The sequence below is a fragment of the Petromyzon marinus genome, unplaced genomic scaffold (genome assembly GCF_048934315.1).
Source record: "Petromyzon marinus isolate PM22_M1 ecotype Great Lakes invasive population unplaced genomic scaffold, UKy_Petmar_22M1.pri1.0 PM_G_Scaffold_39, whole genome shotgun sequence".
Lineage (NCBI taxonomy): Eukaryota > Metazoa > Chordata > Hyperoartia > Petromyzontiformes > Petromyzontidae > Petromyzon > Petromyzon marinus.
In genome coordinates, this window is record NW_027422972.1 from 1,974,615 (window position 1) to 1,988,927 (window position 14,313).

General features: G+C 50.1%; 1 protein-coding gene across 1 annotated transcript in view; it reads right to left on the reverse strand.

The window, feature by feature from the left end:
• LOC142916490 (uncharacterized) overlaps window positions 1-14,313 on the reverse strand; it is a 108,925-nt gene that overhangs the window by 36,232 nt on the left and 58,380 nt on the right. The window lies entirely within an intron of this gene.

The following is a 14,313-nucleotide window of genomic DNA, read 5'->3' on the forward strand; positions in this document are numbered from 1 at the left end:
GTGAGTGAGTGGACTTTGTGTGATCTCCCCCTGTTCTACAGTGTGAGTGGAGTTTGTGTGATCTCCCCCTGTCCTACAGAGTAAGTGAGTGGAGTTTGTGTGATCTCCCCCTGTCCTACAGAGTGAGTGAGTGGACTTCTTGTGATCTGCCCCCGTTCTATAGTGTGAGTGGAGTTTGTGTGATCTCCCCCTGTCCTACAGAGTGAGTGAGTGGAGTTTGTGTGATCTGCCCCTGTTCTATAGTGTGAGTGGAGTTTGTGTGATCTCCCCCTGTCCTACAGAGTGAGTGAGTGAAGTTTGTGTGATCTGCCCCGTTCTACAGGGTGAGTGGAGTTTGTGTGATCTCCCCCTGTTCTACAGAGTGTGTGAGTGGAGTTTGTATGATCTCCCCCTGTTTTACAGAGTGTGTGAGTGGAGTTTGTATGATCTCTCCCTGTTCTACAGAGTGAGTGAGTGGAGTTTGTATGATCTCCCCCTGTTCTACAGAGTGTGTGAGTGGAGTTTGTGTGATCTCCTCCTATCCTACAGAGTTTGTAAGTGGAGTTTGTGTGATCTCCCCCTGTTCTACAGAGAGAGTGGAGTTTGTGTGATCTCCCACTGTCCTACAGAGTGAGTGGAGTTTGTGTGATCGCCCCCTGTTCTACAGAGTGACTGGAGATTGTGTGATCTCCCCCTGTCCTACAGAGTGAGTGAGTGGACTTTGTGTGATCTCCCCCTGTCCTACAGAGTGAGTGGAGTTTGTATGATCTCCCCCTATCCTACAGAGTGAGTGGAGTTTGTGTGATCTCGCCCTGTCCTACAGAGTTGAGTGAGTGGAGTTTGTGTGATCTCCCCCTGTCCTACAGAGTGAGTGGAGTTTGTGTGATCTCCCCCTGTTCTACAGTGTGAGTGGAGTTCGTGTGATCTCTCCCTGTCCTACAGAGTGAGTGAGTGGAGTTTGTATGATCTCCCCCTGTCCTACAGAGTGGAGTTTGTGTGATTTCCCCCTGTTCTACAGAGTGAGTGGAGTTTGTATGATTTCCCCCTGTATTACAGAGTGAGTGAGTGGAGTTTGTGTGATCTCCCCCTGTCCTACAGAGTGAGTGGAGTTTGTGTGATCGCTCCCTGTCCTACAGTGCGTGAGTGGAGTTTGTGTGATCTGCCCCTGTTCTACAGTGTGAGTGGAGTCTGTGTGATCTCTCCCAGTCCTACAGAGTGAGTGAGTGGAGTTTGTGTGATCTCCCCCTGTCCTACAGAGTGGAGTTTGTGTGATTTCCCCCTGTTCTACAGAGTGAGTGGAGTTTGTATGATCTCCCCCTGTATTACAGAGTGAGTGAGTGGAGTTTGTGTGATCTCCCCCTGTCCTACAGAGTGAGTGGAGTTTGTGTGATCTCCCCCTGTCCTACAGAGTGAGTGAGTGGAGTTTGTGTGATCTCCCCTTGTTCTACAGAGTGAGTGGAGTTTGTGTGATCTCCCCCTGTCCTACAGAGTGAGTGGAGTTTGTGTGATCGCCCCCTGTTCTACAGAGTGAGTGGAGTTTGTGTGATCTCCCCCTGTGCTACAGAGTGAGTGGCGTTTGTGTGATCTCCCCCTGTCCTACAGAGTGAGTGAGTGGAGTTTGTGTGATCTCCCCCGTTCTACAGGGTGAGTGGAGTTTGTGTGATCTCCCCCTGTTCTACAGAGTGTGTGAGTGGAGTTTGTATGATCTCCCCCTGTTCTACAGAGTGTGTGAGTGGAGTTTGTATGATCTCCCCCTGTTCTACAGAGTGAGTGAGTGGAGTTTGTATGATCTCCCCCTGTTCTACAGAGTGTGTGAGTGGAGTTTGTGTGATCTCCTCCTGTCCTACAGAGTTTGTAAGTGGAGTTTGTGTGATCTCCCCCTGTTCTACAAAGAGAGTTGAGTTTGTGTGATCTCCCCCTGTTCTACAGAGAGAGTGGAGTTTGTGTGATCTCCCCCTGTCCTACAGAGTGAGTGAGTTGAGTTTGTGTGATCTCCCCCTGTCCTACAGAGTGAGTGAGTGGAGTTTGTGTGATCTCCCCCTGTCCTACAGAGCGAGTGGAGTTTGTGTGATCTCCCCCTGTCCTACAGAGTGAGTGGAGTTTGTGTGATCGCTCCCTGTCCTACAGTGAGTGAGTGGAGTTTGTGTGATCTCCCCTTGTTCTACAGTGTGAGTGGAGTTTGTGTGATCTCTCCCTGTCCTACAGAGTGAGTGAGTGGAGTTTTTGTGGTCTCCCCCTGTTCTACAGTGAGTGAGTGGACTTTTTGTGATCTGCCCCCGTTCTATAGTGTGAGTGGAGTTTGTGTGATCTCCCCCTGTCCTACAGAGTGAGTGAGTGGAGTTTGTGTGATCTGCCCCTGTTCTATAGTGTGAGTGGAGTTTGTGTGATCTCCCCCTGTCCTACAGAGTGAGTGAGTGGAGTTTGTGTGATCTGCCCCGTTCTACAGGGTGAGTGGAGTTTGTGTGATCTCCCCCTGTTCTACAGAGTGTGTGAGTAGAGTTTGTATGATCTCCCTCTGTTTTACAGAGTGTGTGAGTGGAGTTTGTATGATCTCCCCCTGTTCTACAGAGTGAGTGAGTGGAGTTTGTATGATCTCCCCCTGTTCTACAGAGTGTGTGAGTGGAGTTTGTGTGATTTCCTCCTATCCTACAGAGTTTGTAAGTGGAGTTTGTGTGATCTCCCCCTGTTCTACAGAGAGAGTGGAGTTTGTGTGATCTCCCACTGTCCTACAGAGTGAGTGGAGTTTGTGTGATCGCCCCCTGTTCTACAGAGTGACTGGAGATTGTGTGATCTCCCCCTGTCCTACAGAGTGAGTGAGTGGACTTTGTGTGATCTCCCCCTGTCCTACAGAGTGAGTGGAGTTTGTATGATCTCCCCCTATCCTACAGAGTGAGTGGAGTTTGTGTGATCTCGCCCTGTCCTACAGAGTTGAGTGAGTGGAGTTTGTGTGATCTCCCCCTGTCCTACAGAGTGAGTGGAGTTTGTGTGATCTCCCCCTGTTCTACAGTGTGAGTGGAGTTCGTGTGATCTCTCCCTGTCCTACAGAGTGAGTGAGTGGAGTTTGTATGATCTCCCCCTGTCCTACAGAGTGGAGTTTGTGTGATTTCCCCCTGTTCTACAGAGTGAGTGGAGTTTGTATGATCTCCCCCTGTATTACAGAGTGAGTGAGTGGAGTTTGTGTGATCTCCCCATGTCCTACAGAGTGAGTGGAGTTTGTGTGATCGCTCCCTGTCCTACAGTGCGTGAGTGGAGTTTGTGTGATCTCCCCCTGTTCTACAGTGTGAGTGGAGTCTGTGTGATCTCTCCCAGTCCTACAGAGTGTGTGAGTGGAGTTTGTATGATCTCCCCCTGTTCTACAGAGTGTGTGAGTGGAGTTTGTATGATCTCCCCCTGTTCTACAGAGTGAGTGAGTGGAGTTTGTATGATCTCCCCCTGTTCTACAGAGTGTGTGAGTGGAGTTTGTGTGATCTCCTCCTGTCCTACAGAGTTTGTAAGTGGAGTTTGTGTGATCTCCCCCTGTTCTACAAAGAGAGTTGAGTTTGTGTGATCTCCCCCTGTTCTACAGAGAGAGTGGAGTTTGTGTGATCTCCCCCTGTCCTACAGAGTGAGTGAGTTGAGTTTGTGTGATCTCCCCCTGTCCTACAGAGTGAGTGAGTGGAGTTTGTGTGATCTCCCCCTGTCCTACAGAGCGAGTGGAGTTTGTGTGATCTCCCCCTGTCCTACAGAGTGAGTGGAGTTTGTGTGATCGCTCCCTGTCCTACAGTGAGTGAGTGGAGTTTGTGTGATCTCCCCTTGTTCTACAGTGTGAGTGGAGTTTGTGTGATCTCTCCCTGTCCTACAGAGTGAGTGAGTGGAGTTTTTGTGGTCTCCCCCTGTTCTACAGTGAGTGAGTGGACTTTGTGTGATCTCCCCCTGTTCTACAGTGTGAGTGGAGTTTGTGTGATCTCCCCCTGTCCTACAGAGTAAGTGAGTGGAGTTTGTGTGATCTCCCCCTGTCCTACAGAGTGAGTGAGTGGACTTTTTGTGATCTGCCCCCGTTCTATAGTGTGAGTGGAGTTTGTGTGATCTCCCCCTGTCCTACAGAGTGAGTGAGTGGAGTTTGTGTGATCTGCCCCTGTTCTATAGTGTGAGTGGAGTTTGTGTGATCTCCCCCTGTCCTACAGAGTGAGTGAGTGGAGTTTGTGTGATCTGCCCCGTTCTACAGGGTGAGTGGAGTTTGTGTGATCTCCCCCTGTTCTACAGAGTGTGTAAGTGGAGTTTGTATGATCTCCCCCTGTTTTACAGAGTGTGTGAGTGGAGTTTGTATGATCTCCCCCTGTTCTACAGAGTGAGTGAGTGGAGTTTGTATGATCTCCCCCTGTTCTACAGAGTGTGTGAGTGGAGTTTGTGTGATCTCCTCCTATCCTACAGAGTTTGTAAGTGGAGTTTGCGTGATATCCCCCTGTTCTACAGAGAGAGTGGAGTTTGTGTGATCTCCCACTGTCCTACAGAGTGAGTGGAGTTTGTGTGATCGCCCCCTGTTCTACAGAGTGACTGGAGATTGTGTGATCTCCCCCTGTCCTACAGAGTGAGTGAGTGGACTTTGTGTGATCTCCCCCTGTCCTACAGAGTGAGTGGAGTTTGTATGATCTCCCCCTATCCTACAGAGTGAGTGGAGTTTGTGTGATCTCGCCCTGTCCTACAGAGTTGAGTGAGTGGAGTTTGTGTGATCTCCCCCTGTCCTACAGAGTGAGTGGAGTTCGTGTGATCTCTCCCTGTCCTACAGAGTGAGTGAGTGGAGTTTGTATGATCTACCCCTGTCCTACAGAGTGGAGTTTGTGTGATTTCCCCCTGTTCTACAGAGTGAGTGGAGTTTGTATGATTTCCCCCTGTATTACAGAGTGAGTGAGTGGAGTTTGTGTGATCTCCCCCTGTCCTACAGAGTGAGTGGAGTTTGTGTGATCGCTCCCTGTCCTACAGTGCGTGAGTGGAGTTTGTGTGATCTCCCCCTGTTCTACAGTGTGAGTGGAGTCTGTGTGATCTCTCCCAGTCCTACAGAGTGAGTGAGTGGAGTTTGTGTGATCTCCCCCTGTCCTACAGAGTGGAGTTTGTGTGATTTCCCCCTGTTCTACAGAGTGAGTGGAGTTTGTATGATCACCCCCTGTATTACAGAGTGAGTGAGTGGAGTTTGTGTGATCTCCCCCTGTCCTACAGAGTGAGTGGAGTTTGTGTGATCTCCCCCTGTCCTACAGAGTGAGTGAGTGGAGTTTGTGTGATCTCCCCTTGTTCTACAGAGTGAGTGGAGTTTGTGTGATCTCCCCCTGTCCTACAGAGTGAGTGAGTTGAGTTTGTGTGATCTCCCCCTGTCCTACAGAGTGAGTGAGTGGAGTTTGTGTGATCTCCCCCTGTCCTACAGAGCGAGTGGAGTTTGTGTGATCTCCCCCTGTCCTACAGAGTGAGTGGAGTTTGTGTGATCGCTCCCTGTCCTACAGTGAGTGAGTGGAGTTTGTGTGATCTCCCCTTGTTCTACAGTGTGAGTGGAGTTTGTGTGATCTCTCCCTGTCCTACAGAGTGAGTGAGTGGAGTTTTTGTGGTCTCCCCCTGTTCTACAGTGAGTGAGTGGACTTTGTGTGATCTCCCCCTGTTCTACAGTGTGAGTGGAGTTTGTGTGATCTCCCCCTGTCCTACAGAGTAAGTGAGTGGAGTTTGTGTGATCTCCCCCTGTCCTACAGAGTGAGTGAGTGGACTTTTTGTGATCTGCCCCCGTTCTATAGTGTGAGTGGAGTTTGTGTGATCTCCCCCTGTCCTACAGAGTGAGTGAGTGGAGTTTGTGTGATCTGCCCCTGTTCTATAGTGTGAGTGGAGTTTGTGTGATCTCCCCCTGTCCTACAGAGTGAGTGAGTGGAGTTTGTGTGATCTGCCCCGTTCTACAGGGTGAGTGGAGTTTGTGTGATCTCCCCCTGTTCTACAGAGTGTGTAAGTGGAGTTTGTATGATCTCCCCCTGTTTTACAGAGTGTGTGAGTGGAGTTTGTATGATCTCCCCCTGTTCTACAGAGTGAGTGAGTGGAGTTTGTATGATCTCCCCCTGTTCTACAGAGTGTGTGAGTGGAGTTTGTGTGATCTCCTCCTATCCTACAGAGTTTGTAAGTGGAGTTTGCGTGATATCCCCCTGTTCTACAGAGAGAGTGGAGTTTGTGTGATCTCCCACTGTCCTACAGAGTGAGTGGAGTTTGTGTGATCGCCCCCTGTTCTACAGAGTGACTGGAGATTGTGTGATCTCCCCCTGTCCTACAGAGTGAGTGAGTGGACTTTGTGTGATCTCCCCCTGTCCTACAGAGTGAGTGGAGTTTGTATGATCTCCCCCTATCCTACAGAGTGAGTGGAGTTTGTGTGATCTCGCCCTGTCCTACAGAGTTGAGTGAGTGGAGTTTGTGTGATCTCCCCCTGTCCTACAGAGTGAGTGGAGTTCGTGTGATCTCTCCCTGTCCTACAGAGTGAGTGAGTGGAGTTTGTATGATCTACCCCTGTCCTACAGAGTGGAGTTTGTGTGATTTCCCCCTGTTCTACAGAGTGAGTGGAGTTTGTATGATTTCCCCCTGTATTACAGAGTGAGTGAGTGGAGTTTGTGTGATCTCCCCCTGTCCTACAGAGTGAGTGGAGTTTGTGTGATCGCTCCCTGTCCTACAGTGCGTGAGTGGAGTTTGTGTGATCTCCCCCTGTTCTACAGTGTGAGTGGAGTCTGTGTGATCTCTCCCAGTCCTACAGAGTGAGTGAGTGGAGTTTGTGTGATCTCCCCCTGTCCTACAGAGTGGAGTTTGTGTGATTTCCCCCTGTTCTACAGAGTGAGTGGAGTTTGTATGATCACCCCCTGTATTACAGAGTGAGTGAGTGGAGTTTGTGTGATCTCCCCCTGTCCTACAGAGTGAGTGGAGTTTGTGTGATCTCCCCCTGTCCTACAGAGTGAGTGAGTGGAGTTTGTGTGATCTCCCCTTGTTCTACAGAGTGAGTGGAGTTTGTGTGATCTCCCCCTGTCCTACAGAGTGAGTGGAGTTTGTGTGATCGCCCCCTGTTCTACAGAGTGAGTGGAGTTTGTGTGATCTCCCCCTGTGCTACAGAGTGAGTGGCGTTTGTGTGATCTCCCCCTGTCCTACAGAGTGAGTGAGTGGAGTTTGTGTGATCTCCCCCGTTCTACAGGGTGAGTGGAGTTTGTGTGATCTCCCCCTGTTCTACAGAGTGTGTGAGTGGAGTTTGTATGATCTCCCCTTGTTCTACAGAGTGTGTGAGTGGAGTTTGTATGATCTCCCCCTGTTCTACAGAGTGAGTGAGTGGAGTTTGTATGATCTCCCCCTGTTCTACAGAGTGTGTGAGTGGAGTGTGTGTGATCTCCTCCTGTCCTACAGAGTTTGTAAGTGGAGTTTGTGTGATCTCCCCCTGTTCTACAAAGAGAGTTGAGTTTGTGTGATCTCCCCCTGTTCTACAGAGAGAGTGGAGTTTGTGTGATCTCCCCCTGTCCTACAGAGTGAGTGAGTTGAGTTTGTGTGATCTCCCCCTGTCCTACAGAGTGAGTGAGTGGAGTTTGTGTGATCTCCCCCTGTCCTACAGAGCGAGTGGAGTTTGTGTGATCTCCCCCTGTCCTACAGAGTGAGTGGAGTTTGTGTGATCGCTCCCTGTCCTACAGTGAGTGAGTGGAGTTTGTGTGATCTCCCCTTGTTCTACAGTGTGAGTGGAGTTTGTGTGATCTCTCCCTGTCCTACAGAGTGAGTGAGTGGAGTTTTTGTGGTCTCCCCCTGTTCTACAGTGAGTGAGTGGACTTTTTGTGATCTGCCCCCGTTCTATAGTGTGAGTGGAGTTTGTGTGATCTCCCCCTGTCCTACAGAGTGAGTGAGTGGAGTTTGTGTGATCTGCCCCTGTTCTATAGTGTGAGTGGAGTTTGTGTGATCTCCCCCTGTCCTACAGAGTGAGTGAGTGGAGTTTGTGTGATCTGCCCCGTTCTACAGGGTGAGTGGAGTTTGTGTGATCTTCCCCTGTTCTACAGAGTGTGTGAGTGGAGTTTGTATGATCTCCCCCTGTTTTACAGAGTGTGTGAGTGGAGTTTGTATGATCTCCCCCTGTTCTACAGAGTGAGTGAGTGGAGTTTGTATGATCTCCCCCTGTTCTACAGAGTGTGTGAGTGGAGTTTGTGTGATCTCCTCCTATCCTACAGAGTTTGTAAGTGGAGTTTGTGTGATCTCCCCCTGTTCTACAGAGAGAGTGGAGTTTGTGTGATCTCCCACTGTCCTACAGAGTGAGTGGAGTTTGTGTGATCGCCCCCTGTTCTACAGAGTGACTGGAGATTGTGTGATCTCCCCCTGTCCTACAGAGTGAGTGAGTGGACTTTGTGTGATCTCCCCCTGTCCTACAGAGTGAGTGGAGTTTGTATGATCTCCCCCTATCCTACAGAGTGAGTGGAGTTTGTGTGATCTCGCCCTGTCCTACAGAGTTGAGTGAGTGGAGTTTGTGTGATCTCCCCCTGTCCTACAGAGTGAGTGGAGTTTGTGTGATCTCCCCCTGTTCTACAGTGTGAGTGGAGTTCGTGTGATCTCTCCCTGTCCTACAGAGTGAGTGAGTGGAGTTTGTATGATCTCCCCCTGTCCTACAGAGTGGAGTTTGTGTGATTTCCCCATGTCCTACAGAGTGAGTGGAGTTTATGTGATCGCTCCCTGTCCTACAGTGCGTGAGTGGAGTTTGTGTGATCTCCCCCTGTCCTACAGAGTGAGTGGAGTTTGTGTGATCTCCCCCTGTCCTACAGAGTGAGTGAGTGGAGTTTGTGTGATCTCCCCTTGTTCTACAGAGTGAGTGGAGTTTGTGTGATCTCCCCCTGTCCTACAGAGTGAGTGGAGTTTGTGTGATCGCCCCCTGTTCTACAGAGTGAGTGGAGTTTGTGTGATCTCCCCCTGTGCTACAGAGTGAGTGGCGTTTGTGTGATCTCCCCCTGTCCTACAGAGTGAGTGAGTGGAGTTTGTGTGATCTCCCCCGTTCTACAGGGTGAGTGGAGTTTGTGTGATCTCCCCCTGTTCTACAGAGTGTGTGAGTGGAGTTTGTATGATCTCCCTCTGTTCTACAGAGTGAGTGAGTGGAGTTTGTATGATCTCCCCCTGTTCTACAGAGTGTGTGAGTGGAGTTTGTGTGATCTCCTCCTATCCTACAGAGTTTGTAAGTGGAGTTTGTGTGATCTCCCCCTGTTCTACAGAGAGAGTGGAGTTTGTGTGATCTCCCACTGTCCTACAGAGTGAGTGGAGTTTGTGTGATCGCCCCCTGTTCTACAGAGTGACTGGAGATTGTGTGATCTCCCCCTGTCCTACAGAGTGAGTGAGTGGACTTTGTGTGATCTCCCCCTGTCCTACAGAGTGAGTGGAGTTTGTATGATCTCCCCCTATCCTACAGAGTGAGTGGAGTTTGTGTGATCTCGCCCTGTCCTACAGAGTTGAGTGAGTGGAGTTTGTGTGATCTCCCCCTGTCCTACAGAGTGAGTGGAGTTTGTGTGATCTCCCCCTGTTCTACAGTGTGAGTGGAGTTCGTGTGATCTCTCCCTGTCCTACAGAGTGAGTGAGTGGAGTTTGTATGATCTCCCCCTGTCCTACAGAGTGGAGTTTGTGTGATTTCCCCATGTCCTACAGAGTGAGTGGAGTTTATGTGATCGCTCCCTGTCCTACAGTGCGTGAGTGGAGTTTGTGTGATCTCCCCCTGTCCTACAGAGTGAGTGGAGTTTGTGTGATCTCCCCCTGTCCTACAGAGTGAGTGAGTGGAGTTTGTGTGATCTCCCCTTGTTCTACAGAGTGAGTGGAGTTTGTGTGATCTCCCCCTGTCCTACAGAGTGAGTGGAGTTTGTGTGATCGCCCCCTGTTCTACAGAGTGAGTGGAGTTTGTGTGATCTCCCCCTGTGCTACAGAGTGAGTGGCGTTTGTGTGATCTCCCCCTGTCCTACAGAGTGAGTGAGTGGAGTTTGTGTGATCTCCCCCGTTCTACAGGGTGAGTGGAGTTTGTGTGATCTCCCCCTGTTCTACAGAGTGTGTGAGTGGAGTTTGTATGATCTCCCCCTGTTCTACAGAGTGTGTGAGTGGAGTTTGTATGATCTCCCCCTGTTCTACAGAGTGAGTGAGTGGAGTTTGTATGATCTCCCCCTGTTCTACAGAGTGTGTGAGTGGAGTTTGTGTGATCTCCTCCTGTCCTACAGAGTTTGTAAGTGGAGTTTGTGTGATCTCCCCCTGTTCTACAGTGTGAGTGGAGTCTGTGTGATCTCTCCCAGTCCTACAGAGTGAGTGAGTGGAGTTTGTGTGATCTCCCCCTGTCCTACAGAGTGGAGTTTGTGTGATTTCCCCCTGTTCTACAGAGTGAGTGGAGTTTGTATGATCTCCCCCTGTATTACAGAGTGAGTGAGTGGAGTTTGTGTGATCTCCCCCTGTCCTACAGAGTGAGTGGAGTTTGTGTGATCTCCCCCTGTCCTACAGAGTGAGTGAGTGGAGTTTGTGTGATCTCCCCTTGTTCTACAGAGTGAGTGGAGTTTGTGTGATCTCCCCCTGTCCTACAGAGTGAGTGGAGTTTGTGTGATCGCCCCCTGTTCTACAGAGTGAGTGGAGTTTGTGTGATCTCCCCCTGTGCTACAGAGTGAGTGGCGTTTGTGTGATCTCCCCCTGTCCTACAGAGTGAGTGAGTGGAGTTTGTGTGATCTCCCCCGTTCTACAGGGTGAGTGGAGTTTGTGTGATCTCCCCCTGTTCTACAGAGTGTGTGAGTGGAGTTTGTATGATCTCCCCCTGTTCTACAGAGTGTGTGAGTGGAGTTTGTATGATCTCCCCCTGTTCTACAGAGTGAGTGAGTGGAGTTTGTATGATCTCCCCCTGTTCTACAGAGTGTGTGAGTGGAGTTTGTGTGATCTCCTCCTGTCCTACAGAGTTTGTAAGTGGAGTTTGTGTGATCTCCCCCTGTTCTACAAAGAGAGTTGAGTTTGTGTGATCTCCCCCTGTTCTACAGAGAGAGTGGAGTTTGTGTGATCTCCCCCTGTCCTACAGAGTGAGTGAGTTGAGTTTGTGTGATCTCCCCCTGTCCTACAGAGTGAGTGAGTGGAGTTTGTGTGATCTCCCCCTGTCCTACAGAGCGAGTGGAGTTTGTGTGATCTCCCCCTGTCCTACAGAGTGAGTGGAGTTTGTGTGATCGCTCCCTGTCCTACAGTGAGTGAGTGGAGTTTGTGTGATCTCCCCTTGTTCTACAGTGTGAGTGGAGTTTGTGTGATCTCTCCCTGTCCTACAGAGTGAGTGAGTGGAGTTTTTGTGGTCTCCCCCTGTTCTACAGTGAGTGAGTGGACTTTTTGTGATCTGCCCCCGTTCTATAGTGTGAGTGGAGTTTGTGTGATCTCCCCCTGTCCTACAGAGTGAGTGAGTGGAGTTTGTGTGATCTGCCCCTGTTCTATAGTGTGAGTGGAGTTTGTGTGATCTCCCCCTGTCCTACAGAGTGAGTGAGTGGAGTTTGTGTGATCTGCCCCGTTCTACAGGGTGAGTGGAGTTTGTGTGATCTCCCCCTGTTCTACAGAGTGAGTGAGTGGAGTTTGTATGATCTCCCCCTGTTCTACAGAGTGTGTGAGTGGAGTTTGTGTGATCTCCCCCTATCCTACAGAGTGAGTGGAGTTTGTGTGATCTCGCCCTGTCCTACAGAGTTGAGTGAGTGGAGTTTGTGTGATCTCCCCCTGTCCTACAGAGTGAGTGGAGTTTGTGTGATCTCCCCCTGTTCTACAGTGTGAGTGGAGTTCGTGTGATCTCTCCCTGTCCTACAGAGTGAGTGAGTGGAGTTTGTATGATCTCCCCCTGTCCTACAGAGTGGAGTTTGTGTGATTTCCCCATGTCCTACAGAGTGAGTGGAGTTTATGTGATCGCTCCCTGTCCTACAGTGCGTGAGTGGAGTTTGTGTGATCTCCCCCTGTCCTACAGAGTGAGTGGAGTTTGTGTGATCTCCCCCTGTCCTACAGAGTGAGTGAGTGGAGTTTGTGTGATCTCCCCTTGTTCTACAGAGTGAGTGGAGTTTGTGTGATCTCCCCCTGTCCTACAGAGTGAGTGGAGTTTGTGTGATCTCCCCCTGTCCTACAGAGTGAGTGGAGTTTGTGTGATCGCTCCCTGTCCTACAGTGAGTGAGTGGAGTTTGTGTGATCTCCCCTTGTTCTACAGTGTGAGTGGAGTTTGTGTGATCTCTCCCTGTCCTACAGAGTGAGTGAGTGGAGTTTTTGTGGTCTCCCCCTGTTCTACAGTGAGTGAGTGGACTTTTTGTGATCTGCCCCCGTTCTATAGTGTGAGTGGAGTTTGTGTGATCTCCCCCTGTCCTACAGAGTGAGTGAGTGGAGTTTGTGTGATCTGCCCCTGTTCTATAGTGTGAGTGGAGTTTGTGTGATCTCCCCCTGTCCTACAGAGTGAGTGAGTGGAGTTTGTGTGATCTGCCCCGTTCTACAGGGTGAGTGGAGTTTGTGTGATCTCCCCCTGTTCTACAGAGTGAGTGAGTGGAGTTTGTATGATCTCCCCCTGTTCTACAGAGTGTGTGAGTGGAGTTTGTGTGATCTCCCCCTATCCTACAGAGTGAGTGGAGTTTGTGTGATCTCGCCCTGTCCTACAGAGTTGAGTGAGTGGAGTTTGTGTGATCTCCCCCTGTCCTACAGAGTGAGTGGAGTTTGTGTGATCTCCCCCTGTTCTACAGTGTGAGTGGAGTTCGTGTGATCTCTCCCTGTCCTACAGAGTGAGTGAGTGGAGTTTGTATGATCTCCCCCTGTCCTACAGAGTGGAGTTTGTGTGATTTCCCCATGTCCTACAGAGTGAGTGGAGTTTATGTGATCGCTCCCTGTCCTACAGTGCGTGAGTGGAGTTTGTGTGATCTCCCCCTGTCCTACAGAGTGAGTGGAGTTTGTGTGATCTCCCCCTGTCCTACAGAGTGAGTGAGTGGAGTTTGTGTGATCTCCCCTTGTTCTACAGAGTGAGTGGAGTTTGTGTGATCTCCCCCTGTCCTACAGAGTGAGTGGAGTTTGTGTGATCGCCCCCTGTTCTACAGAGTGAGTGGAGTTTGTGTGATCTCCCCCTGTGCTACAGAGTGAGTGGCGTTTGTGTGATCTCCCCCTGTCCTACAGAGTGAGTGAGTGGAGTTTGTGTGATCTCCCCCGTTCTACAGGGTGAGTGGAGTTTGTGTGATCTCCCCCTGTTCTACAGAGTGTGTGAGTGGAGTTTGTATGATCTCCCCCTGTTCTACAGAGTGTGTGAGTGGCGTTTGTATGATCTCCCCCTGTTCTACAGAGTGAGTGAGTGGAGTTTGTATGATCTCCCCCTGTTCTACAGAGTGTGTGAGTGGAGTTTGTGTGATCTCCTCCTGTCCTACAGAGTTTGTAAGTGGAGTTTGTGTGATCTCCCCCTGTTCTACAGTGTGAGTGGAGTCTGTGTGATCTCTCCCAGTCCTACAGAGTGAGTGAGTGGAGTTTGTGTGATCTCCCCCTGTCCTACAGAGTGGAGTTTGTGTGATTTCCCCCTGTTCTACAGAGTGAGTGGAGTTTGTATGATCTCCCCCTGTATTACAGAGTGAGTGAGTGGAGTTTGTGTGATCTCCCCCTGTCCTACAGAGTGAGTGGAGTTTGTGTGATCTCCCCCTGTCCTACAGAGTGAGTGAGTGGAGTTTGTGTGATCTCCCCTTGTTCTACAGAGTGAGTGGAGTTTGTGTGATCTCCCCCTATCCTACAGAGTGAGTGGAGTTTGTGTGATCGCCCCCTGTTCTACAGAGTGAGTGGAGTTTGTGTGATCTCCCCCTGTGCTACAGAGTGAGTGGCGTTTGTGTGATCTCCCCCTGTCCTACAGAGTGAGTGAGTGGAGTTTGTGTGATCTCCCCCGTTCTACAGGGTGAGTGGAGTTTGTGTGATCTCCCCCTGTTCTACAGAGTGTGTGAGTGGAGTTTGTATGATCTCCCCCTGTTCTACAGAGTGTGTGAGTGGAGTTTGTATGATCTCCCCCTGTTCTACAGAGTGAGTGAGTGGAGTTTGTATGATCTCCCCCTGTTCTACAGAGTGTGTGAGTGGAGTTTGTGTGATCTCCTCCTGTCCTACAGAGTTTGTAAGTGGAGTTTGTGTGATCTCCCCCTGTTCTACAAAGAGAGTTGAGTTTGTGTGATCTCCCCCTGTTCTACAGAGAGAGTGGAGTTTGTGTGATCTCCCCCTGTCCTACAGAGTGAGTGAGTTGAGTTTGTGTGATCTCCCCCTGTCCTACAGAGTGAGTGAGTGGAGTTTGTGTGATCTCCCCCTGTCCTACAGAGCGAGTGGAGTTTGTGTGATCTCCCCCTGTCCTACAGAGTGAGTGAAGTTTGT